This window comes from Pipistrellus kuhlii, unplaced genomic scaffold (assembly GCF_014108245.1).
Source record: "Pipistrellus kuhlii isolate mPipKuh1 unplaced genomic scaffold, mPipKuh1.p scaffold_m20_p_3, whole genome shotgun sequence".
Taxonomy (NCBI): Eukaryota; Metazoa; Chordata; class Mammalia; order Chiroptera; family Vespertilionidae; genus Pipistrellus; species Pipistrellus kuhlii.
In genome coordinates, this window is record NW_023425529.1 from 615,808 (window position 1) to 642,953 (window position 27,146).

The window sequence follows — 27,146 nt, forward strand, 5'->3', positions numbered from 1 at the left end:
GATGGAAGAGTAATATGAATCCCATTATCCAAAAGTATTTATTGCAGACTTTCGATGTCCGTAGTACACTGCTGCGTGGTAGGAAGAGATTCAAAAGAAGTATAAAACAGCATCTCAGTCCATAAAGGGCAAAAACATAAAATTTGGGTTACCCAGTAGTAATTATGGATACTCCTTACTTAAGTAATGACTTCATTCACTCATTCATTTATTCATTCAACAAACTTTTGTTCCATGCTTGTAAAGTGCCAGGTGTTTTTCTAAAAACTAAGATCAAGATAAGTGAGATATGTTCCCTGATGGTGAGGTACTCACAGTCTAATGGGAGAAGCAGAAAGTGACAGATAATTGTAACACACTGAAATAAACTTTATGTACAAGCCCAGAATTTTTTTTTCTTTTCCACATGATCTCACTCATTTATGGAAAACAATGAACAACATAAACTGATGAACAAAATCAGATCCAGAGACAGAGAAACATTGATCAGAACATCAAACCTAAGGGAAGGTAGGGGAAAGCCCAGAATTGTATGGGAGAGTCAAAGGAGTTTTTCCTTTGGATTTTAAAGGGAAGATGATGTTTGAGCTGGTGGGGAGATACCAAGGTTCCCGCCCCCATGGTGCCCCAGAAGTATGACTGCAGGGACTGGGTGTCTGATGCTAATTGTTATTAATTGATGAAGGATAGGAAGATTATTCCAAACAGATGTAACTGAACTTGCAAAGATTTCCTGATACTCTTCTGACCACAGGTGTAAGTCCTAGGGAAGGGGAAGGTAATTGACACTCCTTGATGTCTACTATGTAACAGGCATTAAGTTAGGCTTTTAGTGTATTACTTAATCCTTACAACCACCCTAGAATTTTATCTGCACTTTAGGATAGGGAAACTGAGGCTCAGAATAATTAAGTATTTGTCTGGTTGGTGACAGAGCCAGGACTTGAATCTCAGTCTTAAAATTGTAGTATTCTCTTCTTAACACTCTGTTTTATAGAAGTAAATATAAATGGGTGAGAAAGTTCTACCTACATATGTCATTTAATTACATTTATGACAAATTACATTCTGTGAAATGTTCATATTTGATTTAGAATTGCTAAAGCTTGTATAATAAACTAGAGGCCCGGTGCACGGGATTTGTGCACTGGTGGGGGCGTGGCCTGCAGGATGGGCCAACGGTGGGAGTGCTGCTCATCCTGGTCAGCCGAGAGGCTATGGACCCGCCCTCTGAGCAGCTGCTCTCGCTGTGGGAGCTCCTCTCATCCCGTCAGCAGTGTGTGCTTCCACTGTGGGAGTGCACTGACCACCAGGGGACAACTGTGTTGAACGTCTGCCCCTTGGTGGTCAGTGCATGTCATAGCAACTGGTTGACCAGTTGTTCTGGTCATTCTGCTGTTCAGTTGCTGGGCTTTCATTTTACATAGGATAGGATGAAGGCTGTCTTTATCAAATGGTATTAATTTTATGCTTCTAAGTGTGGCATTGGCTAAAAAGTGTGGCCCATAGAAAGATTAAATAAAATGGAAGTCATTGATTAATACATATAGATTTTATATGGAGCACTTTACACACTTGTTAAACCGATATAGATTTTCCTTGAGATTGTAGTTTAAATATCCTATATAATAAGAGAGGAATATGCTAATTATCTGTTACATCTTGAGGCGTAATGACCAACTGTGTAAAGACCAGATCACGGATCTGCAGGAGGGTGGGGCAGCGAACTACAATCAGGTGGTGGAAAGCTGCAGGACAGTGTAGGGCACCAAGCTATGTGGGGGAGGAGGAGCTACTGGCACACGAATTCGTGCACAGGGCTACTAGATTAAGTATACAAAGTAAAGTATATCAGAAATATAACCAATTAGACAGTGAATGGGGTAAAGTAGTTTTGAATAATTAATTTTTTACAAAGAGGAAATTAGAATTTTGAAGGCATAGTAACAAAGATTATTGTATTATGTTTAGAGAGATCACTATCGCATGGACATATACTAACGGTAAGCTCCACAGAGCAAATTTTGGGGCATAATAGGTGCTCAGTAATATTTGTTGAACAAAAGATGAGTATGAACAAATGTATATTTACAGTGAGTAGTGTGTTTATGAGTATAAATACTAGGATTGATAGTTAGAATTGATTAACACAATAGGAGATGTTTTAACCTGCTGAAAAAAACTTTGTATAGGGTATATTTCAGAAGGTCTTTGAAAGGGAAAAGGGAAGACATTAATAGATTAAAGATAATAGTAGTTTACAAATGAATTAATTTGGGAAGAAAAGGAACATTGAACAAAGGGAATGGCCCAGTGACACTGAGAAGCAGAAAGTGCCAGATAATTGTACAAATTATTGTATAAGGACAGATAATTGACAGACAATTCAACAAGTATAGACAGCGGTTCTTTCTTTTTCTTTTTTTTTTTTTTTTTTACCTTCACCCAAGGATATTTTTTTATTGGTTTTCAGACAGAGTAGAATGGAGGGATGAGGGGTGTAGAAAGAGAGAGACACATCTATTGGTTGCCTCCCCCACTGGCCTGAGACCAGAGCTTGGGGATTGAACCCACAACCAAAACACATGCCCTTGACTGGGAATTGAAATCAAGATCCCTTGATGGGTGGATGCTGTAACCACTGAGCCAAATGGGCCAGGGCAGCACTGGTTATTCCTATGGCCTTATTGGCGTTTTAAGAGTCAAGGAAACAGTTTCTGCTCTCCAAGAGCTTCCAGTTTCACAGAATAGAGTGCTAGCTAGCTATTGTTGTGTAACAGCTTACCACAAAAGTTAGTATTTAAGACATCCATAAACATCCCTCACAGTATTTGTGAGTCAGGAATTTGGGAATAGGTCGGCTGAGTGGTTCAGACTCAGGGTCTCTGAAAAGATTGCAGTAATATGTCATCTAGGGTTTTAGTCATCTGAAATTTTGACTAAGGCTGGCAGATCATTTTCCAAGGTGACTACTCACATGGCTGACAAGTTGGTATGGGCTGTTGGTGGGAGGTCTCAGTTCTCCATGTGGGCCTCTTTGTAGAGCTACTTGAATGCCTGCATGGCAGGGCAGCTGACTTCCTACAGAGTAAATAATCCAAGAGACCAAGTTGCATTGTCTTTTATGATTTAGCTGCAGCATCTTTTCTCCAATAGTCTGTTGGTCACACATGTGGGAAGTGAGAATACAGGGATGTGAATGCCAGGAGGTGAGGATCATTAGGGGCTGTCTTGGAGGCTGACTGCCTCAGTGGGTAGAATAGAAAAGTAAGTGCTGGAAGAAAGTACGAAGTGCTGGGGGAGAGGAAGGAAGAAATCTCAGGAGAAAAAGGTTATTGCTGGGGAGAAGAGGGAAAGATGTAATTCTTTTAACAGATATTCACAAATATTTATTGAGTGCTTACTGTGTGCCTTCCACATAGTCAGCTAATAATGTGGAAGTGAACACTGAATTAGAGTTATTTTAAGTATTCTAGGTCAGCATTTACACTAAGGACAAATATTTGATCGTTGTGTGTAAGGTGAGGGTGGAGTAATTTTTCTAATATTGAAGAGAACAGTAACTTATCAGAATGATAGACAAGCAGTTGCAGAATGCAAGAAGTTAAGAGTATAAGCACTAGACTTCCTAGGTTCAAATTGTGGCTCCACCAACTGCTAGTTGTGTGTCCTTGTGTTTGGGACTATGATACTCTTGCTATTTAAAAAAAATACATTTTTACATATTTTATATATGGGCCACCTCTGCATGCTCCCCAATGGGTATTGAGCCTGCATCCTGCATGTGGCCCGACCTGGAATCAAACCTGCAAACTTCTGGTGTATGGAATGATGCTCAACCAATGAGCCACAGCAGCCGGGGGTCTACTTTTATCTTCTCAGTGACTTACTAATTTTAAAATGGGGATAATAATCCTGACTGCTTAACATTGCTGCTGTGAGACTCAAATAAGTTAAAATTGTGCCAAATCCTTGTAACAGCATCACTATCATCATTATTAATTTTTGGTAGTAGCTTAGAATATGAGTGAAGTTGGATTCAGAGATGATTGGATGTAGAGTGATGTGAGTATTCAGAAAGAGACATTTAAATGTCAGTCATTGCTGCTTCAGTATCAATTTTTTTTTCAGTTCAAGTACCTATCTACATCTAATAATTTTTATTTTACAAAGCAGAGTGAACCAATAATTTCAGTTAATTGAACTCCATAATTAAAACAAAACCACAGTTGCTTGTTGAGGTCATAGCATATCCTCTTGGACCTCTTTACATTACAGGGCCCTCTATCTGCTAGAAGCAGTGCTAACACGAGCATGTGCTTCAATGGGTTTAGCTAGTACCCTGTTTCCCCGAAAATAAGACAGTGTCTTATATTAATTTTTGCTCCCAAAGATGCGGTAGGTCTTATTTTCAGGGGATGTCTTATTTTTTTCCTTGAAGAAGAATACGGTACACATTTATTGTTAAATGAAAATAAAGGAAATTTATGAGCTGTATACGGTATAGTAGTATGGTAGTTATCAATACAAACCAGACAGACTGAGAATCTCACAGTATCAAGAATTTACTCATTTATTCAATGACAATCATGTCATCATCTTCTGGAACATCATCATAACAATCCAATTCCTGAATTTCCTGGTGAATTTCTTGTGACTCCATTTCTTTCAGAATCAGTGGACCAAATCTCTCATGTTTAGCAATAGCACTGTCTTTAAATGAGTACTTCTTGTCAAGGTAGCCTGCTCGCAGTGCATTTGCAATGCAACTGTCAGTGATTTTCTCCCATGAATTCTTCACTCAAGTCACAACTTCTTGCACTTTAGGTTTCACAAAGTTTCCACGCTGATTTCTCTCCATTCTATTTTCAATGTAGTCATTAATTTCCATGCACAAATTGTCTTTGAATGGCTTGTTTATTGCAATATCAAGATTCTGGAGATAGGCCGTCATTCCTGCGGGAATCATTATCTGATCTATTTTTCTTTTGTGAAGAAATGTCTTCATGTCTTTAGCGCAGTGAGTGCTGGCTGCATCCCAGACTAGCAGACCTTTTTGGCTCCCTCGCATAACAAGCGGCAGCATTAAATCGACCCACTTCCTTATAACTGCTTGTGTGGCCCAGGCTTTTTCAGTTTCAAGAATAAAAACGCCCAAAACACATTCAATCTTTTCCTTCTTGCCCTTAGAAATGATTAAAGGTGGGATTTTAGTGCCATCGAGACGAATTGCCAAAATACAGGAAACACGTGCACTTGTGTAAGCAGTGGAGGGAATGTACACTAAGGAGGCACCCCGCTGTTTAATTGTTGTTTGAGATGATTGGCCCATAAACACTGCAGTTTCATCCATAGCAATCATGTTGGAAAGATTGTATTTAGAGAAGTCAGCATCATCAATAAAGGACTTGAATGCAAGTGCTTGCTTAATAACTTGAGTATCTTCCAACCTAAGCAATGTTGTACCAGTAGATCTTCTTAAAGACAGTTCACTTCGCTGAAGGAAATTATCCAGCCAGTGTTATGATGCTTTGAAGTCTTCGGGGGCTATGTCAAACTGTGGTGCCATTGCAAGGGCAAATTCTTGAATCTGAGCCCTATTCACAACCAAAGCCTTTGCTCTCTGTCAACAACCCATTCACAGATCAGGTCTTCCAGCTCGGAAAATAATGGTTGCGGACCAGATCCACACTTGCGCTTTTTAGCATTCCCCTTGTCCACTTGTTCAATGAGGTTACCATACTCTGCTTGCCATTTTCGGACCAATTGGCTACTCAACATCATCTCTTTGCAGAAAGCAGTAAGATTTTGGCCCCAAGAGTCTTCCACGATTCCTTTCTTGTACTCCACAGAGTAGCTTTTTCTTTTTGCGCTCATTTCTAGGGGTAAAAAAAAGGAATTGGGGTATCAAGGTGGGAGGGAGATCACTCAAAATGACACAGGAGGATCAGGGGGGGGAATCAAAATGGCACAGGAGAATCAGAGGGGGGATTACCATTTTACTAACCCCTTTTGATCCTCCTGTGTCATTTTGATTGCCCCCTCTGATCCTCCTGTGTCATTTTAAGTGATCCCCCTCCCCCCACCCCTGTGCCACTGAACACCTTCAGCAGACATCCCTCTACCCCTTTATCAGACATATACCCCCTGGGGCCTGCCTGGGCTGGAGCAGGGAGCAGGGTCTGCCACTGACTGAGAACCTTCAGTCATCATGAGGGCAGCCGCGAGCATCAGGTAGTGTCACAAAAGACAGACCAGCACTCATCACCTTCGCCGCATCCCGTCCTCTCTAATCCTCCTGTTCTTCTACACGCATCTGCGAAAGTCTCCTCCTCTCTCCCGCTCCGCGCTCACTGCTCACTCTGACCTCCGCTCCACCTCCACACAGCAGTGACGTCAGGACTCCGCGTAACATCACTGGTTGCTAGATGCCAGTCGGGGCGGCCCTAGTTTTCGGTAAATTAATTTTCATTCTGAGACAGAGCCTGGGGGGAGCCATTATTTTCGGGGGGGGGATGCCCTATATTTCACTCAGAAGGAAACCTGTAAGTAGGTCTTATTTTTGGAGGATGTTTTATTTTCGGGGAAATAAGGTAGTAGTACTTAACAGGTGTATATGTTTCTAAAGAGCTTCGGGGTGGAACCTAGGACCCATAGTAAAAATGCCTAGAAGGAGGATTTTTGTGACTAAGTGACAAGACAATCTGTAGACATTCTTAAAAATACTATATCACTTCTAAGAAGAGGAAAGATAATTGAATTCCATGTCACTGCAGGTGTTAAATCAAAAATTGAGTGATTTGCCAAAGTGCATTGGGTGAAGCTAATTGCTTATATTTTCTTCAGTTCTGTGATTCCGTGAGTCAAGTCCAATTCTCATTGTTTAGTTCAGTGGTCAGCAAACTCATTAGTCAGCAGAGCCAAATATCAACAGTACAACGATTGAAATTTCTTTTGAGAGCCAAATTTTTTAAACTTCTTCCAACGCCACTTCTTCAAAATAGACTTGCCCAGGCTGTGGTATTTTATGGAAGAGCCACACTCAAGGGGCCAAAGAGTCGCAGTTTGCTGTCCACTGGTTTAGTTGAACGAAGGCATTGAGAAATTAAATGATTTGAGATTTCACAAGTCTCATGGCTGAGCCTGGATTAGTTCTTCACTCTGTATTTAAGGCTGGTTCACAATAAGAGAACATTGCAGAATTCTTCTAAGACTGAGTGATGTGAAAAGTTTTTCTTTTCTTTAGATACCATATTTTCACTTTTGTGTTATATCTGGTTCATTTATTTCCTTACTCACGCTTGTTCATATATATTTAGAAGTCATTCCTTATATAGAAGAGTGCTGATAATAATTTGGATAGCTCATTTTGAAATCTGGAGTGTATCCTATTTTTGTTACTGGATTTGCAGGTGGACTACTTACAAGTTTTTTTACCTCTAAAATTGTGGGAATTATGGGTGAGTTTGGTTCTTTATAAATTTTTTAATTTAAGTATAGTTGATATACAATATTATGTTAATTTTACATGTACAGTATGGTGAGTCGACATTTTTCTACCTTACAATGTGATCATTCCAGTAATTCTAGTAATTGTCTGTCACCATGCAAACTTATCACAATATTATTGACTACATGTGACTTTGGTTTTAAATTTAAAATTATAATGGGTGTAATTTGAAAAGAATTCTAAATTCTCTTCTATGATAGAGTAAAAAAATTAAGGAGGTAGCATGTCAAGTTTAAGGACGTGAACAGAGTTAGGTTCTGACAGTTGTTAGCTGTGTAACCTTAGGCTTACTCCTTAACATTTGGTGACTCAATTTCCTGATCTGTAAAATTGATTTAATAATTCTTACAGCATGAGGTTGTAAGGATTATGGGAAACTGTAAAGGGAAGTAACAGTGTCATCGTCATGGTGCTCCTTATTAACTTGCACCAGCTCTGTGACAAATGTAGTAGTATCATTTTGCAGATGAGGTAAGTGAAGCTTGGAGAGATGAACTAATTTAGTAAGATCACATTGAGGATTTGAACCCAGGTCTGTCTTTAAATTAAAAGATACTGACTCGTGCCGAAACCGGTTTGGCTCAGTGGATAGAGCGTCGGCCTGCGGACTCAAGGGTCCCAGGTTCGATTCCCGTCAAGGGCATGTACCTTGGTTGCGGGCACATTCCCGTAGGTGGTGTGCAAGAGGCAGCTGATCAACGTTTCTCCCTCATCGATGTTTCTGACTTTTTATCCCTCTACCTTTCTCTCTGTAAAAAATCAATAAAAAATATTTAAAAAAAAGATACTGACTCCCTACATTAATGTATATGAAGTGCTTAATTTTGCCACTAGTAAATGTCTGTTTTTGTTCACTTTCTTTTGCATAGTTGGTGAAAAATGTCAGTATTCTGAGAATTCTTTATGGTAGTAATAAAAATATTCTTTCCTTATATGCATCTTGTTGCCATTCCTGGAATTGCTCAATAAATACTTCCTAAATAAGGGCATACTATAATGTCCAAATTTAAAAAAATTTATCAGTGTTTCAGTATCTGTAAATGGAGTAAGTGATGCCAAAGTCTCTTAATTATGGTGAATTTGTACATATTTTCACTACCACAAAATTTACAGGAACTTGGAAAGTTGTCCTCTCTTTATACTTTAGAACACACCATGTCACATTTTGGTATGAGTGTGATATCATGGTTATGAAACTGGCTTTATTGTTAATTTTATATTTTGTTATATAATGGATATATTTAAAATTTGCTTTATATTTGATATCTTTCCTTTCCTTTGAGAGCTAGAGATGGGGAAACAATTTAGGAAAGAAAATAAAGGCCGTTTTCTTTCTTATTCTTTAAAAAAAATATTTTATTGGTTTTTTACAGAGAGGAAGAGAGGGGGATAGAGAGTTAGAAACATCGATGAGAATCATCGATCAGCTGTCTCTTGCACACCCCTTATTGATGTTCCCGCAATCAAGGTACATGCCTTTGACCAGAATCGAACCTGGGACCTGTCCGCAGGCTGACACTATCCACTGAGCCAAACCGGTTTTGGCTCTTTCTTATTCTTGATGTACTTTTTTAAAATTGTCACCTGAGGACATGTTTATTGATTTTTAGAGAGAGGAGAAGGGACAGGAAGGAGGGAGAGAGAGGAGAAGGGAGAGAGATGCCTCCTGTAAGCACCCCGACCTGATAGAACCTAAAACCTAGATATGTGCCCTGACTAGGAATAGAACCTGCAACCTTTTGGTACATAGGCTAACGTCCAACCAACTGAGCCAACCAGTCAGGGCTTCTTGATACACTTTTAATGAAAAGTCAGTTGAACTAAAGCTTCCTTTCAGGAGGAGCCTTTTACTCTTTATTTTTATTTAAACATTTTTTTTTATTGATTTCAGAAAGGAAGGGAGGGGGAGAGAGAGATAGAAACATCGATGATGAGAGAGAACCATGGATTGGCCTGCAACCTGGGCATGTGCCCTGACTGGGAATTGAATTGTGACTTCCTAGTTCATAGGTCGGCGCTCAACCATTGAGCCATGCCAGCTGGGTAGTCTTCACTTTTTAATTCTAACATTCCAAGTGAATGCCCTGAGGTCGTGGCATTGAAGACAGAGATATGTTGGTATTTTAAATTCTATTTTATAGATTCAGTGAATCATTTTACATCTTATTAATGTTTCCATGTGTTCAGATTTTATTTTTTCAAGAGGTTGGAAGTAGTCTGGAATGGGCATAGGGAATCTAGAATATAATATGGGTAATGATTATTTAAAATTAAATAAATAAATACACACACACACTTATCTATCAAGAATCTGTGTATACATTGAGTCAAATGATTATTTAATCATTTTCCTAAGTCAGTTACTCTGTAGCATGATTGATTATTTAAAAAAAAAATTTTTTTTTGACCTTTACCTGAAAGCTGATTCTGAAGATGAACCTGGCAAAATTGATTTGTATGAAAACTGGGCATGATTTGTACAATTTGGATAAATTATTCATGACATTTTATTTTCAACATGTTTGATAACCTGTTGGGTGCCTAAATAAAACTGAGTTAATTATAGTGTAACCTTTTGTTCTATTTGGAGAGTGTTAAGGGATTTTGAATACCTTCCAAAATTCACCTTCATCAAGTGAGTTTTAAAAATTCTTTCTAGAACAGGGATCTTCAAAATTTTACCTGCATGATCCTCTTTATCTCTTCTGACCACTTCTTTATTTTGTTTAAAAACAAAAACATAGATTTAAAGCATGGTAGATTTCTCTACTGTTTGGAGATAGTGATGTGTTTTGGAGTTAAATGCACCTGTTTTCAGTCCTGGCTCTGTTGGTCACTGACTCTGATCTTGGGCAAGAGAATTAAGTTTTCTGAATCTCTCTTTCCTCATAGGATAGTTGTGAGGTAAATAAAATCACATATAAAGTATTTAGCACATAATAGGCATTCTTTGCATGCTCATTTTCTGAGCCCCCAGAATTTTTCTTTTGTAGCTCTAGCTAAATTGAAGCTAAACAATTGTAATTATTTTATGTTTTTCTTCTTATAAATTTCATGAGTCAAGGACCATGTCTGTTTTTTCACTGCTATATTCCCAGTGTCCAGCAAAGTACTTGGCATGGCATAATAGATGTTCAATAAATACTTGTCAAATGAATAAAAGTGATCCATTCTCTCTTTATTCTCTCCTTCCTTACCTAAAGGACAGTGTACTGAATTTATTTTCCTTGGTCCACTTGAGAATTAATTAACTTGTTACTTGAATTTTAGTCTATTGAAGATTAGAGCCAGAAAAAAAGAAAGATTAGAGCTAGATAAAGGGAAGATAATGAGTAGATGAATAATAACCAGAAAGAGAGCAGAGCAATATTCAAAATAACTTATAACTAGAGGCCAGTGCACGAATTCATGCACAGGTGGGGGGGGTCCCTGGGCATGGCCAGAGGTCAGGGCCCATTGGGGCTATCTTGCCCAGTCACAGTTGGGGTGGGGCTAGTGGCTGGGGGGGAGGGACCACGGGAGGTTAACCGGCCTCGGGAGACTGGCTGTGGGAGCGCACTGACCACCAGGTGGTCAGTGTGCATCATAGTGACTGGTTGATTTGTTGTTCAGTCAACCAGTTGTAACGGTTGCTTAGGCTTTTATATATATATGTAACATCATAGTACTTTGGACTTTCTAATCCTACTAGATTTGTGCACCAGTGGAGTCCCTTAGCATAGCCTGAGCCCTCTCGCAATCTGGGACCCCCCCTCTGGGGATGTTGGAGAGCTGTTTTCAGCCTGATCTCCAGAGGCCAGGCTGAGGGACCCCACCAGTGCATGAATCAATGCACCAGGTCTCTAGTATGTATATAAGATCTTACGTTAATATCTTCCTACCATTCCCTCATTTCCCTTCCCCCTGAGTGAGGTTCATCAGTCTGTTCCATGTTTCCATGCCTGTGTGTTGAGTGTCTTCACCCTGGTGTCAATGCGTGTCATAGCTACCAGTTGAATGGTCTAATGGTCACTTAAGCATATATATATGGTGTTGAGCCAAAATTCTACCGAACAGATTTCAGTGAAGCCACCACTGACTTCATGTTGCTGAGCGAGTGGGTTGTCCCTAGCTTAGTAAAATGGTAACTCTTGTAGTTATTCAGCAAGAATTTAGAATCATTTTCTCTTTCCTATTTCATATCTAATTCATCAGCAAACTCTGATATACTTTCTAAATATACCTATAATCCGGTCACTTCTTACAACCTCCACTATAATCATTCTTGTCTATACTAGTCTGTATTTGTTTGGCTACTATAATAAAGTACCGCAAACTTGATGGCTTAAAACAATCATATTTATTCTCTTAAAATTCTGATGGCCAAATATCTTAAATTCACGGGACCCAAATCAAGGTGCCGCTGTCCTTCCAGAATCTTTAGGGGAGAGTCTGTTTATTGCATTTTTAATTTTATTTTTATTTTTATTTTTAATTTTATTTATTTATTTATTTATTTATTTATTTACTTGTGTGTGTGTGTGTGTGTGTGTGTGTTTGTGTGTGTGTGTGTGTGTTTGTTAATCCTCACCAGATATTTTTCCATTGATTTTTAGAGAGTGGAAGGGAGGGAGCCAGGGACAGAGAGAGAGAAAGAAATGTCAATGTGAGAGAGACACATTGGCTGGTTACTCTCGGGCTGGGATTGTGCCTGTAACTGAGGTGCATGCCCTTGACCAGAATTGAACCTGCCATCCTTCAGTTGTTGGGGCTAACACTCTATCCACTGAGCCAAACGGGCTAGGGCACATCTTTCAGCTTCTGATGGCTGTGCATTCCTTGGCTTCTGACAGTATCACTTCAGGCTAGCCAGCATCTTCAAATCTCTCTGCATATCTTCTCCTCTGTGTTTGTCAAATCTTTTCTACCTCCCATTTATAAAGACATGTGATTACATTTAGGGTTTACCAACTCAATCCAGGCTAATCTCCTCAATTACAGGCTCAATCCCAGCCCAGTGTAACCAAACAATGTGTCTCTCTCACATCAACAAAGACCCCTAACGTCCTTTTTTTTTTTTGGTCATAATGCCCTGACCAGGAATTGAACCTTGACCTCCTGGTTCATAGTTTGAAGTTTAAGCCCATGCAGGCTGAGCTGAATTGGCAACTTTTCAATCAATTGAGCAACACTGGCCAGGATGTAGTAGATTTTTAATAGATATTTGAATGGATTAATGACTGAAGGAATAGACATTAAACTGGGATATGGCTAATGGATACTTTTATAGGTCACCAAGCAGAATTATTACTTTTTTTTTTTTAACCAGAACTTTAAAAAGCACTGGTTATTATTCTGTACTGACAATTGTTACTTTCCTGATTTTGATCAGGCTACTCTGAATTCTCTGAACAGCCTTCTGCCTCTCATTCTCCAAACTTTATCCTTGCCTCTTTTTAAGTTAGCTTGAGGCTTAACTTCTTTACAGAAGAATTGTCTTTGATTAATACAACCTCAAACTTGCTTTCAGACTCCTGTCTCCCTATAGTGCGTTTTTTTACTTAACATTTTTTTCATCAAGAAAAAATTTCTATTAGTGTCATAGTTCTCTGGGAGGTAGCAGGTGCACTTAATATTATTTTCTCTCCATGTACCTGTACCTTGTGGGTAAAGTAAATAAAAGAAAGAAGTTGGGTGATACATTCTAGCCTGAAGGTGAATAACAGGCAGTTCAGAGTTCATAATGAATGAGAGTGCAAGCACTTTAGATAGCTGTGGACCTGTGTTTTTCTCCTCCACCTTTTCTTGGCACTTGCACCTGAAAAGGAAACCAGGGAGATTAAGAGCTGCTTCTATCTGATAATAGCCCAGAAATTTAAGAGGAGGCATTTCCCACAGCAGCAATCTGAATCTAGTAAGCGAGCTTAATGAAGTGCCTTTACCTGTACAGCAGTCAGAGTTTGTCTCTGCTGAGATATCAGAGGAACTGACAGAGAATTTAACAGGAATATAGAAACGAGGAAAAAAGAAGTGGGCATCGGAATTGCATATGTGTGTAACCTTGATAGCTTATTTTAATTTGGAAAGATCTGTTATTGACAGTTTGCTCTGGTTAGAAGTGTTTCTACTTATGGCCACATTAGAATTAATATCATACTAAAGAAAGAGGACACTTGTTTATCTGCCTTTCAGAATATGCTTTTCAAATACCTGTTATGTTTGATGGGTTCAGAATCTTGGTTAATCACTTTCACTATCTTTAAGATTAAGTTTATAGTATGTACTTTCATCTTATATTCCTACCAACAATTCATAAGGATTCCACTTCCTCCACATTTTTACCAGTGCTATTTTCTGTTTCTTTTTGTTTTGTTTCTTTATGGTAGCCATCCTAATGGGTGTGAGGTGGTAGTGTTTTACATTTTTAGTGTTTTAATATAAGATTGGTAGCATAGCCCTGCCAGTTCGATTCTCGGTCAAGGCACATGTTTGGGTGTGCAGGATGCAGCCAATCAATGATTCTCATCATTGATGTTTTTCTCTCCTCCTCTCCCTTCCTCTCTCTGTAATCAATAAAAACATATTAAAAAAAGATTGGTAGCATAATGTTGCCTCTGTAGTTATTTTCACATGACTGTTTTCCTCACCTACAGTACTTACCAGTCATACCTGAAGTGTTGTTTTTTTTGTTTTTTTTGTTACCATAAACTCTAAAAGGGCAGACACCTTATCCATCTTCATCACTAATATCCCTATGTTAGTAGTACCTGCTTAGCAAGTATTTGATAAATGAACGATGGCTGAAAAGTAGAGAAGTACAGTGTAATGGGTGAAACCAAGGATTCTGACATCAGACAGATTTGGATTTGAATCCAGGTTTCCTCATTTATAAAATGGGTTTGGTAATGCATTTCTCAGTGGATTGGATGAAATTAAATGTCATTAATATATATATATATATATATATGCCTAATATGCTAAGTGTCCCACAATTTGACCGTTCAAGCAATCTCTATAGTGCACACTGACCACCAGGGAGCAGATTCTCTGACAGGTAGGTTAGCTTGCTGCTGGGGTCTGGCCGATAGGGACTGGGCAAGACGGGCCAGACATGTCCTGGAGCCCTCCCGCTGCAGTCTCTCCTTGGCTGGCCAACTTTTGGTGGTCCCTCCCAGCCAGGCCAAGGGACCCCACTGGTGCACAAATCTGTATATTGGGCCTCTAGTAAATATGTAAAATCCTAGGATATTGTAATTAACTGACTAAGTAAGAGCTATTATTATTAGAACTAACTGGCCAATGGGACATCATAGGCTTGGGGCTTTAAAAACCTCATTATGTTGTTAATAAACTATGCAATACTGAGCACATTTTCTTTAACATCTTTGATCTGACTTTTCCCCCCCTCTGTTGTAAAATAAGAGTATTAAGTTAGATGACCCCTAAGGACCCTCATATGATTTTCATTAATTAGATCCTTACAGTTATCACTATATTCACTCCAGCAATCATTGCCACTTCACACCTTCTCAGTTTTATAATAGAAGATTGTTAATCCCAGAATTTGAATCTCAGAAGCATGTAAATGATAGAATTGATTTAAAATAACTTTTTAAAGAAATATCATACAATTTCAAAAGTTAAACTATTGCCGAAACCGGTTTGGCTCAATGGATAGAGCGTCGGCTTGGGGACTGAAGGGACCCGGGTTCGATTCCGGTCAAGGGCATGTAACTTGGTTGCAGGCATATCCCCAGTGGGGGGTGTGCAGGAGGCAGCTGATCGATGACTCTCTGTCATGGATGTTTCTAGCTCTCTATCTCTCTCCCTTCCTCTCTGTACAAAATCAATAAAATATATTTTAAAAAATTAAACTATTGAAATAATTGACAAATAATTTGGCCTAATATGAGGTGTCAAGTAATGATTTAATTTACCAGGTTGTGTGTGATCACATAGAGATCATAGAAATGAAGGAATGCCGATTGTAATGTAGGCTGCAGTGATAGTTTGGTGGTTTTGCTGAGGTGTCTTGTACTCAGCAGTCAGGGAGACTTGCTTTAATGATACCTATCTGTCTACGTGCTCTGCTGCAGATTGAACTTAATTGTAAGGCGGGAAACCATAAAAATCTTAGAAGAATCCAGAAGCAGCAAAATATCAGACATAAGTTGTAGCAATATCTTTACTCATATAGCTCCTAGGACAGTGGGGACTAAGGAGAAAATAAATGAGACTGCATCAAAATAAAAAGTTTCTACACAGCAAAAGAAACAATCGACAAAACAACAAGAAAGCCCACTGCATGGGAGAACATATTTGTCAATGTTATCTCCAATAAGGGTTTAATCTCCAAAATTTACAGGGAATTCATACAATTTAAGAAAAGGAAGATAATCCAATGAAAAAATGGGCAAAGGACCTAGACGCTTTTTGAACGAGGACATACAGAATGCAGAGACATATGAAAACATGCTCAAAGTCACTAATCATCTGAGAGATACAGATCAAAATGACTGGTTTGGCTCAGTGGATAGAGCATTGGCCTGTGGACTGAAGGGTCCCAGGTTCAATTATGGTCAAGGGCACATGCTCGGGTTGTGAGCTTGATCCCCAGTAGGGAGCGTGCAGGAGACAGCCAATCAATGATTCTCTCTCATCATTGATGTTTCTATCTCTCTCTCCCTCTCCCTTTCTCTCTGAAATCAATAAAAATATATTAAAAAACAAAAAATGACAAGGAGGTACCATTTCACATTTGTCAGAATGACTATCATCAACAAATCAACAAAAGACAAATGCTGGTAAGGATGTGGAGAAAAAGGAACCCTTTTGCATTGCTGTTGGGAATGCAGACTGGTGCAGCCACTGTGGAAAACAGTATGGAGTTTCCTCAAAAAAATTAAAAATGGAACTCCCATTTGACCGAGTAATCCCACTTTTAGGAATATATCCCAAGAAATCAGAAACATCAATCAGAAAGGATATCTGCACCTCAATGTTCATAGCACAATTTACAATAGCTAAGATTTGGAAACGGCCTAAGTGTCCATCAGCAGATGAGTAGATTAAAAAAGTTGTACATCTACACAATGGAATACTGTGCTGCTGTAAAAAACAAGGAACTCTTACCATTTGCAACAGCATGGATGGACCTGGAGAGCATTATGCTAAGTAAAATAAGCCAGTTGGAGAAAAATACGTATCACATGATCTCACTCATTTGTGGAATATAATGAACAACATAAACTGATGAACAAAAATAGACCCAAAGACATGTAAGCATTGAACAGACCGTCCAACCAAAGAGGGACAGTAGGAGATGGGAGAGGTAAAAGATCAACCAAAGGGCTTGTATGCCTGCATATGAGCATAACCAATGGACTCAGATAGTAGGAGGGTGAGGGCATGTGCTGGGCGGTGGGAGCGGCCAGGGAGAGTTCAATGGGGAAAAAAGGAAACGTATTTAATACTTTAAGTAATAAAGAATTTAAATTAAAAAAATATCTTTAAGGAAAGACTTCTGGCCTTGACCGGTTTGGCTCAGTGGATGGAGCGTTGGCCTGCGGACTAAAGGGTCTCAGGATCCCAGGTTCGATTCTGGTCAAGGGCATGTTACCTTGGTTGCAGGCACATCTCCAGTAGGGGGTGTGCAGGAGGCAGCTGATTAATGTTTCTCTCCCATCGATGTTTCTAGCTATCCCTCTCCCTTATTCTCTGTAAAAAATCAATAAAATATATTTAAAAAAAGAGACTTCTGAGATGTGGTTGGTTGTACCTCTGTTCTTAGGAAATGTGGGGCCAAATATGCAAACTCATCTGACTGGATTTAGAGCATTTCATCAATTTGCCTAACTAAGTAAGATGATATGGCTCATTCAGCACAGTTATTTTTTTGTACAGGTAACTCAGAGCAGAGAATAGAAAAAACTTTTTTTATTTTTATTTTATTTTATATTTTATTGATTTTTTACAGAGAGGAAGGGGGAGAGAGAGAGTTTGAAACATCAATGAGAGAGAGTCATCGATCAGCTGCCTCTTGCACGCCCCTCTAGTGGTACATGCCCTCGACCGGAATCGAACTTGGGACCCTTCCGTCTTCAGGCAGATGCTCTATCCACTGAGCCAAACCGGCTTCGGCTGAAAAAACTAGTTTTTATTGAATATTTGTTTTGTGCTGGCCGCTATTAGGTGCTTTCACTTATGCTGTCTTGATTTTATTTGTTGACAGAATAGTTGTTTTTCCATGTTTGTGTTGCTCATTGTCACCACCCTAAATCATCACAGACATTTTTGGACTTCAGAATGGTTCTTGTACATACTTTCTGTCAGGAGTCACAGATACTAGCCCTGAGAAAGTATATACTGCCTTTAAGGAGAAGCTCCTTTGGCCTCATTAAGAGCAAATAACTTAACCCTAATAAAATTAAAAAAATATATATAGGGCAGTTAGGGGCAACCAGGCCTGCAGGGGAGGGCAGTTGGTGGTGACTAGGCCTGCAGGAGAGGGCAGTTAGGGGCAACCAGGCTGTCAAGGGAGGGAAGTTAGGGGTGACCAGGCTGGCAGGTGAGGACAGTAGGGGCAATCGGGTCGGCAAGGGAGCAGTTAGGTGTTGATCAGGCTAGCAGGGGAGTGGTTAGGGGGTGATCAGGCTGGCAAGTAGAAGTGGTTAGGGGCAATCAGGCAGGCAGGCAGGTGAGCAGTTGGGAGCCAGCAGTCCTGGATTGTGAGAGGGATGTCCAATTTCCTGTGTAGGCCTGATCAGTCAGACATCCTTTGAGGGGTCCCAGATTGGAGAGGGTGCAGGCTAGGCTGAGAGACACCCCACATCTCCGGTGCATGAATTTCATGCACCCGGCCTCTAGTAACTGAATAAAACTCTTTGAGCATAGTGTTGTTGGTGCTTTATTAAGATTTTAGTGACAGTGGGATTGACAATGGAATTTATTTTTCTTCTGTTTCAATTACAAATGTTATTAGAAATTTATTCTTATTCCAACTTTGGAATGAGGAAACTTTTTTAAAAGCAGAAATAAATGGGTGTGCTTTAGGCAGCTTAAAAAAATGTTTTAGATGGCTTTCTGAGATAATTTGGACAGGAATATTAGAATCACTTTCATAGTAGAGTTCTCAACTGAAACATAGTTGGCAACGAGAAGAAAGGTTTTGCAATCAAATTTCTTTTTTTTTTTTTTAATATATTTTATTGATTTTGTACAGAGAGGAAGGGAGAGAGAGAGTGAGTTAGAAACATCGATGAGAGAGAGTCATCAATCAGCTGCCTCTTGCACACCCCCTACTGGGGATATGCCCGCAACCAAGGTACATGCCCTTGACCGGAATCGAACCCAGGACCTTTCAGTCCCCAAGCCGACACTCTATCCATTGAGCCAAACCGGTTTCGGCTGCAATCATATTTCTTATCAGATTTTCAATAAAGTTTATTGTCTCCTGAAACACTTGAGAGAGGAGTCCCCTTCTCTCCTCCTTTCAGTCAAATTCTGATGGTGGAATAGAAGAAATGTCAATGAAAATTAATCCGACTTTGGCAATTGGAGAATGAGAAGAATGCTAACCCTCAGGCATATGGACTTGTTTCAATTCATGGCCTACTGGTTGTAAGCATTAAGAACAAAAGACAAAACAAAACTGTAGATGAAGCCTGGACTACATAGGCCAGTGGTCAGCAAACTCATTAGTCAACAGAACCAAATATCAACAGTACAATGATTGAAATTTCTTTCTTTTTTAAAAAAAAAATATATTTTATTGATTTTTTACAGAGAGGAAGAGAGAGAGGGATAGAGAGTTAGAAACATCGATGAGAGAGAATCATCAATCAGCTGCCTCTTGCACACCCCCTACTAGGGATGTGCCCGCAACCAAGGTACATGCTCTTGACCAGAATCGAACCCGGGACCTTTCAGTCTGCAGGCCGATGCTCTACCCACTGAGCCAAACCGGTTTCGGCTGAAATTTCTTTTGAGAGGCAAATTTTTTAAACTTAAACTTCTTCTAACGCCACTTCTTCAAAATAGATTTGCCCAGCCCATGGTCTTTTGTGAAAGTGCTACACTCAAGGGGTCAAGTAGCCGCATGTGGCTCTCGAGCCACAATTTGCTGACCACTGACATAGACAATTTAAAAGATTGGATTGTTAATAGAACACAGAGATGATCTTCACTGGTCAAAATCAATTTTACTCATCTAAAATCCTTCTTGGAAAAATTATTTTCTTTTAATCCATTCTCTCCAGAGTAGCAGGAATGATCTTAAAAACATAATCTGAATCATGTCACTTCTTTGCTTAAAACCCTCACTTCCAATGGTTTTCCATTGCACTTAAAATCAAGATTCTTCCCATGACCTACATTGTAAGTATGTTTTATCTATGCTGATCTCACCACCTGGTCTAAAATTCCATTACCCTTCAGTCAGTTGCTTCATCATCCTTTGGTTTGCATTTGTTCAACTTTCCTTATCACCATATCTAAAGTGGATACTTTCTGCCCACAAAGTTCCTTCTTAGTTTCCTTTACAGCTTGGAGAAGTTTGTAATTATATTTCTGCTTGATAGCTTCTTTTCTTGTTTGTTTTTGTCCTTCCTATGCCCTGAGATTATAAACTCCAGGAGGGCAGAGAACATGTTTTATTATTTTTATCTAGCACATGCTAGTACATGGTAGGTATTTAATAAGTATTTGTTGAATGAATGATAATTTGATAATTTCAGCTTTAAAAGGAATGAATACTTCAGAAAGAAACCAGCATTTCCTTATTGATAAAGTCAACATGGACAAAATAAATGATTCATTTATTTGGGTTGAATCTGTCAGAATTAACTTAGATGGTGCCGGAGAAGCTTTTCCTGATGGACAGAAATTGCATTAGATATCCCTCTTGTTTGGCTTATGACACCATGTCCTTGCTCTTTCATGAGACATTCCCTACTCAGTTCCTTCTTGGAGAGAGAATTTAGTTTATCATTGTATCCTTAGTACTCAGGCTGGTGCTTGGCACATGGTAGTTATGATCAGTAAATATTTGTTCAGTGAGAAATAAGTCTTAGAATCGAAGTATGTCTTTAAAAGTTAAAATTTGATTTTTAGGGAGGAAGGGAGATGGAGAAGAACACAACACTGATTGGCTGCTTCCTGCACCCCCCCTTACCCCATGGAGGGGATTGAGCCTGAAACTCAGGCATGTCCCCTCTCTGGGAACTGAAAAGGCTACCTTTTAGTTTCCCTCAGTTAGTTTCTCTATTTACCAGCCAACTGAGCCAAAAGGTCCAGGGCAAGAGAAAGGAACACTTTACTCTGGTAGATTATGGAGCTCACTGGTCTCAATAATCACTTTGTTCTTTATTTGTTTCTCAAGTTCATTAGATCATAACAGTTTAAAAAAGCTTAAATCTTTATTATGGACTATTTCAAACACATAAAAATAAAGAGAATAATAATAAAATGAACCATCACCATGGACCTATCACCCAGTTTCAGTAATTATCAACAGCCCTAGCCAGTTTGGGTCAGTAAATAGAGCATTGGCTTGCGGACAGAAAGGTTCTGGTCAGGGCACATGCCCGGATTGTGGGCGTGATCCCCGGTTGGGGGCATGCAGGAGGCAGCTAGTCAATGATGTTTCTATCTCTCCCTATCCTTTTCTCTCTCAAATCAATAAAAAAATATTTAAAAAAATAATTATCAACACATAACCAATCTTGATTATTGAACTTGCTCTTCTTTTCCTCCTCAATATTTTTAAAAATATATATTTTATTGATTTTTTACAGAGAGGAAGAGAGAGGGATAGAGTTAGAAACATCGATGAGAGAGAATCATCGATCAGCTGCCTCTTGCACACCCCCTACTGGGGATGTGCCCACAACCAAGGTACATGCCCTTGATCGGAATCGAATCTGGGACCTTTCAATCCGCAGGCCGACACTCTATCCACTGAGCCAAACTGGTTTTGGTTCCTCCTCAATATTTTAAAACAAATCTCAGACATTATATTATTATTTTAAAAAATATATATTTTATTGATTTTTTTACAGAGAGGAAGGGAGAGAGATAGAGAGTTAGAAACATCGATGAGAGAGAAACATCGATTAGCTGCCCCTTGCACAACCCCTACTGGGAATGTGCCCGCAACCAAGGTACATGCCCTTGACCGAAATCGAACCTGGGACCTTTCAGTCCACAGGCCGATGCTCTATTCATTGAGCCAAACCGGTTTTGGCCAGACATTATATTATTAAATCTGTAAATACTTCAGAAATGTATAACCAATTTAAGAACTAGTTAAGTCTTGAAAAAACCTGATATGAAAATTCTGTCTTCTTGAATCTAATTGTACATGCCAGTTGGTGAATTTCTGTGTGCTAAACCTACTCACCCCTACTTTCTCCAGGGGCCCAGTCCACTTACTGCTATTCTCTTTGGAAGCGAAGGAACAAATAGAGGATTTAGGCAAAATGAGATTGTGATTTTTTTTCGTAGGTGTTCAGTTTGAGGAGGTACGTTATCAGATGCTGTTGATTGCTTAAAAACCACAGTTCATTAATTTGAGAATTGTTTTTTCTCCTTTTTTCCACATCAGAGTCAAACCTTTGTATTAATTATCTTCTTTCCCCCCATTTATTCCATTTTTTGATTACTTTCCTTTTATTCTTTGCATCTCCCCTAATCGGGGATTGAACACACATTCTTGCTGTATCTGGCAATGTTCTAACCAACTGACCTACCAGGCCAGGGTCTGCTGCCCAAGTTTTTAAGGGTCAGGATTTCTAAATCTTTAGGGCACACACATCTATTTATTTATTTATTTATTTGTTTATAATATAGCCATCTTTTTTTTTTTTTTTTTTTTAAATATATTTTATTGATTTTGTTCAGAGAGGAAGGGAGAGAGATAGAGAGTTAGAAGCATCGATGAGAGAGTCATCGATCAGCTGCCTCTTGCACACCCCCTACTGGGGATGTGCCCGCAACCAAGGTACATGCCCCCGACCGGAATCGAACCCGGGACCTTTCAGTCCCCAAGCCGATGCTCTATCCAATAAGCCAAACCGGTTTCGGCTAATTATAAAAAATTTATCTTTATTGTTGAAAGTATTACTGAAGTCTCCCTTTTCCCCGCATTGACCCTCTCCACCCTGCACCTGCCATCCCCCACCACAGACCTACCACACTATTGTCTGTGTCCCTGGGTCATGCCTATATGCATATAAGTTCTTTGGAAGGAAGGAAGAGAGATTGAAACATCATTGATGAGAGAGAATCATCTGTCTGCTGCCTCCTGCACGCCCCCTACTGGGGATTGAGCCTGCAACCCAGTCATGTGCCCTGTCTGGGAATTGAACAGTGACATCTTGGTTCATGGGTTGATGCTCAACCTCTTAGCCACATCGGCTGGGCTAAACAACTTTTTTATAAGATGGTCTCATGTAGAAAATTTTTGAAATCATTTTCTAAATACATTCTCTGACAACTTTGACATAAAAATGTAGGATTTCATTTTGAGATTAATAATTATAACAAATGTGATATTAGCTTGATTCTTATTTCCATTTAGATATTTTTAAAAAATTAACTCATCACTATTTAGGAGTTGGCTTTTTGTGTTAAGGCTTCCATTGAAATACTATTGCTTTGGTCATTCTCCCCTAAGTTCCTTTTCCTGAGAATAAAGGATTGAGTTCATACCTTCGCATAATGATCTAGAGAGTATTTTAAGCTTGGCATGTTCAAACCTGGCTGGCTGGATTAATATGTGGACAAACTAGCACGTTAGAACATTTTTTAAGTCCAAGCCACACATTGTGCTTCAAATGAACATGGGCATGTATAAAATTAATTCCTAAGCCTTGCCTAGCACAAATATTGAAAATGCCCGTTGCTGTGGGTGAATGAGTTTTAGCGAGGCTCCTTCTTTCCATGCCCATTTCTTTTGCTTTAAGCAGAGCCAAGAACAGAGTCAGGAGAGGGTTTGCTTCTTTGGCACTCTGCTACCTTCTGCTTTCGGCAGAGAAAAAGGCTGCTGTTTTACTTCTTAACCTCTTACCATATGGAAAGTTTCTATAAATAAACTTTGGGTTTATGATTGAACTTCTAAATTTGTAACCTCAGCTAAAGCCAATATAAATACCTAGTTAAACATGCATATTGCATACAGAACTGTGGCACTGTTTCAGTGAGAAAGGTCCTCAGCACAATACCTAAGTGATCAATTCTGTTAATTTCTCCTAGCTCAGTTGGCCTGGATGAGGATCTTGTTTTGTTGTAAAGCAAAAAATAGACAGTTGGGCGGAGACCGGTTTGGCTCAATGGATAGAGCGTCGGCTTGGGGACTGACGGGTCCCGGGTTCGATTCCGGTCAAGGGCATGTACCTTGGTTGCAGGCATATCCCCAGTAGGGGGTGTGCAAGAGGCAGCTGATCGATGACTCTCTCTCATCGGTGTTTCTAACTCTCTCTCTCCCTCCCTTCCTCTCTGTACAAAATCAATAAAATATATTAAACACACACACACACACACAAAAAAAATAGACAGTTGGTAGTTTTTAGTGAATTTACTTTGACTTTGTTGTGCATAAATTGTTGTTATAATTATGTAGCTAACATATTCATGAAAATGTAAAAGTGGGTTAGATTGTTGACAAACGGAATTGTTTAAATATACTAAAGGAACTGATATTTACAAAAATTCTATAGTTTGGTAAATTCAAGTCAGTTGAGTCTTCAGTTAACAAGAACATAATAGGTACCTGTTATGTGCCAGATGCTATGCTAGGTTTCATGGGATATCAAATTGTATAAAAGATGTTTCCTGTTCAGACAAGAAAGAGAAAGAGAAAAAAGGTAACCTGGGGACAATAAAATGTTTTACTATTCTAACAGAGAAATGGACAAGTGCCATGTGAGGGTGGTAGAGAGGTACTGAGTAGATTAACTGGGGAATTGGAAAAAGCTTTAGAAAAATGTTTCAATTGGATATCCTACATAATAAGAGGTTAATATGCAGATCGACCGAACAGTAGGACGACTGGTCACTATGATCTTTACTGACCACCAGGGAGCAGACACTCAATGCAGGAGCTGCCCTTGGTGGTCAGTGCGCTCCCACAGAAGCCCTGAGCCAGGCTTATGGCTGGTGAGCACAGTGGTGGTGGCGGGAGCCTCTTGGCCTCCATGTCAGTCGGACATTCCCCGAGGGCTCCCAGACGTGAGAGGGTGCAGGCTGGGCTGAGGGGCCCCCTACCCCCGCCGTGCATGAACTTCACGCACCAGGCTTCTAGTTAAATAATAATAAAAGTTTTATACAACAATAGTTGTATTTTATTGACTACCTACTGTATACTAGGATTAAAGATACCCACCAGGGAAAAGGGGGAAATACAGAAGGAGAAACAGTGGAACTATTAGAGATTGAACGTCCTAGAAGTGAGAAGTTCGGTTTGGCTAATGGGCAGTGGGAGGGTGATTAGTGGCCACAGCAAAAGCTAGTTAAACTGGTGGAATCAGATTACGAAGGACCTCAGGTACACTTTGTCCCTTCCACCATGTTTTTGTTCTTATTTTCTTATCTAAAGAGCCTTTTTCCTTACTTTGGCAATGTAACCTATTTTTAAAGGTCTATGTTTATGGTACCGTTTATGTGCAGCTTTTCTCCCTTTTACCAAAGTGAGATTTGATTTTTTTCAAACTGAATGATTGTATAAAGATAATGTGCCTCGTAATAGGGCATTTCATTTCTTAAACCATTTCTTGTAGTTTAGTCTGATCTTCCCAACTACTTTCTCAATTCCCAAAGGGCAGAGAATGAATCCTCTTTAACACCTGGTGTGTGCTCAAAAAATGCACAGTGAGCTGAAACCGGTTTGGCTCAGTGGTAGAGCGTCGGTCTGCGGATTGAAGTCCTGGGTTCGATTATGGTCAAGGGCATGTGCCTTGGTTGCGGGCACATCCCCGGTAGGGGGTGTGCAGGAGGCAGCTGGTTGATGTTTCTCTCTCATCGACATTTCTAGCTATCTCTCTCCCCTCTTCTCTGTAAAAAATCAATAAAGTATATTTTTTAAAAAAAAGAAATGCACAGTGAGTAGATGAATATGAAACACAGATATCAGCCATTGAGACAGTCCAGCTACAATGTTTGAAATTGCCTACGTTTATTTAAAAGGCATTTTTTAACACCAGTAAGAACAATTTTCAGATGTATAGGTCAGTTGTTATTTGGATGTAAAAAGAGTTAACAAGAATATCTCATAGGATTGTTGTGAGTATTAAGCTAATTAATAGATTTAAGCACTTAGAACAGTGCCTGGCATATATTAAGTGCTCAGTCAGTGTTACCTATTGTTTACCTCCTAACCCCCTGGGCCTTTCTACCAGTGATAGAGCTCACCCATAGAAAGGAGATAAGAAACAGCTTCGAAACCAAATACCCTTTAGGAACTGGAAGAACTGCTTATAGTGCATGAACATTTATTTTTCTGTTTATGTTTTAGTGACCGAAAGGTGTGGTTGGCATGGAATTGAATTTCATCTGTCTGTGGGAATTGTAAATAAGGTATGTCCTGGGTTTATTTACTCTTTCTTGCCCAAGGTGTTGTTTGTTAGTATTTTCAGTTCCACTGAACTAGAATAGATCAGATTTGATTGTTTAGGGAAATACTAATCATGACCCTATGGTTTATTTACCGTATTTTCCGGCGTATAAGACGACTTTTGAAACAAAAAAAAGTCTGCTCAGATTTCTATTAAAAAAAGAACTGGTGTTGCCTCGGAAGTGGGGGGTAGTCTTATACAGCGAATATAGGCCTAAACCTAGGTTTTAACTGTAAAATTAGGGAGCGTCTTATACGCCGGAAAATACGGTAATATTGTGGACTACATCTAGTATATTGCTAGAATGTATTAAATGTCAAAGAAATAGCCCAACCAATATAAAATTTTGGTGACCGCAGAACAGAACCACAAATTCTCTCTCCCTCTCCCTCTCCCTCTCCCTCTCCCTCTCCCTCTCTCTCTCTCTCTCTCTCTCTCTCTCTCTCTCCCCCCCCCCCCCCTTCTGTCTGTCTTATATACCCCGATTAAATCCTTAGAGGGTATAGTTCTTGTATTGGAGCCATTATGTTTATAAACCAGCCCAGGGTAGTGGGAAGTGACAGGCTAGCTAATTCTTCCAGCCTCTCTAAAATTCAGTGTATGGTAGACTAAATGCAACAAAGGGCCTATCTTTTTTTTTTTTTTTTTTAATCAATCTTTATTGTTCATACTATTACAAAGGTTCCTCATTTCTTACCCCTTCCACCAGGTTCCCACCCCCCCCTCTGCCCCCTCCCCACCCCCCATTGTCCTCATTCATAGGTGCACAGTTTATGTTCAGTCTCTTCCTCCCCGAGAACAGTCAGTCCACTCCCCTCCCATATCGCCGACTCTACTACAGTGAACCGCTATTATTGTTCATCAGGTTTTTCAATCTCCTTTTTTTTTTTTTTTTTTAATTAATAAACTTTTACACTTCTAAGAATAAATTTTAAAATCTAATAATTCCAAATTTTGTTTTTTTTCTGCCCTGGGAATTAAGAGCAAACTTGTTTACATGTAAACTTGCCCTTAGGCTATCAAAAGGTGGACACATTGTTTAAACATAG

General features: G+C 39.4%; 1 protein-coding gene across 4 annotated transcripts in view; it reads left to right on the plus strand.

Annotated features, from left to right (window-relative positions):
- Window positions 1-27,146, plus strand: part of MRTFA (myocardin related transcription factor A) — a 158,581-nt gene that overhangs the window by 2,776 nt on the left and 128,659 nt on the right. For all 4 annotated transcript variants that reach the window (XM_036459353.2, XM_036459356.2, XM_036459349.2 and 1 more), the window contains exon 2: window positions 25,998-26,059. The gene's annotated coding sequence lies outside the window, so the exon portion shown is untranslated. The remainder of the gene's footprint in view (window positions 1-25,997; window positions 26,060-27,146) is intronic.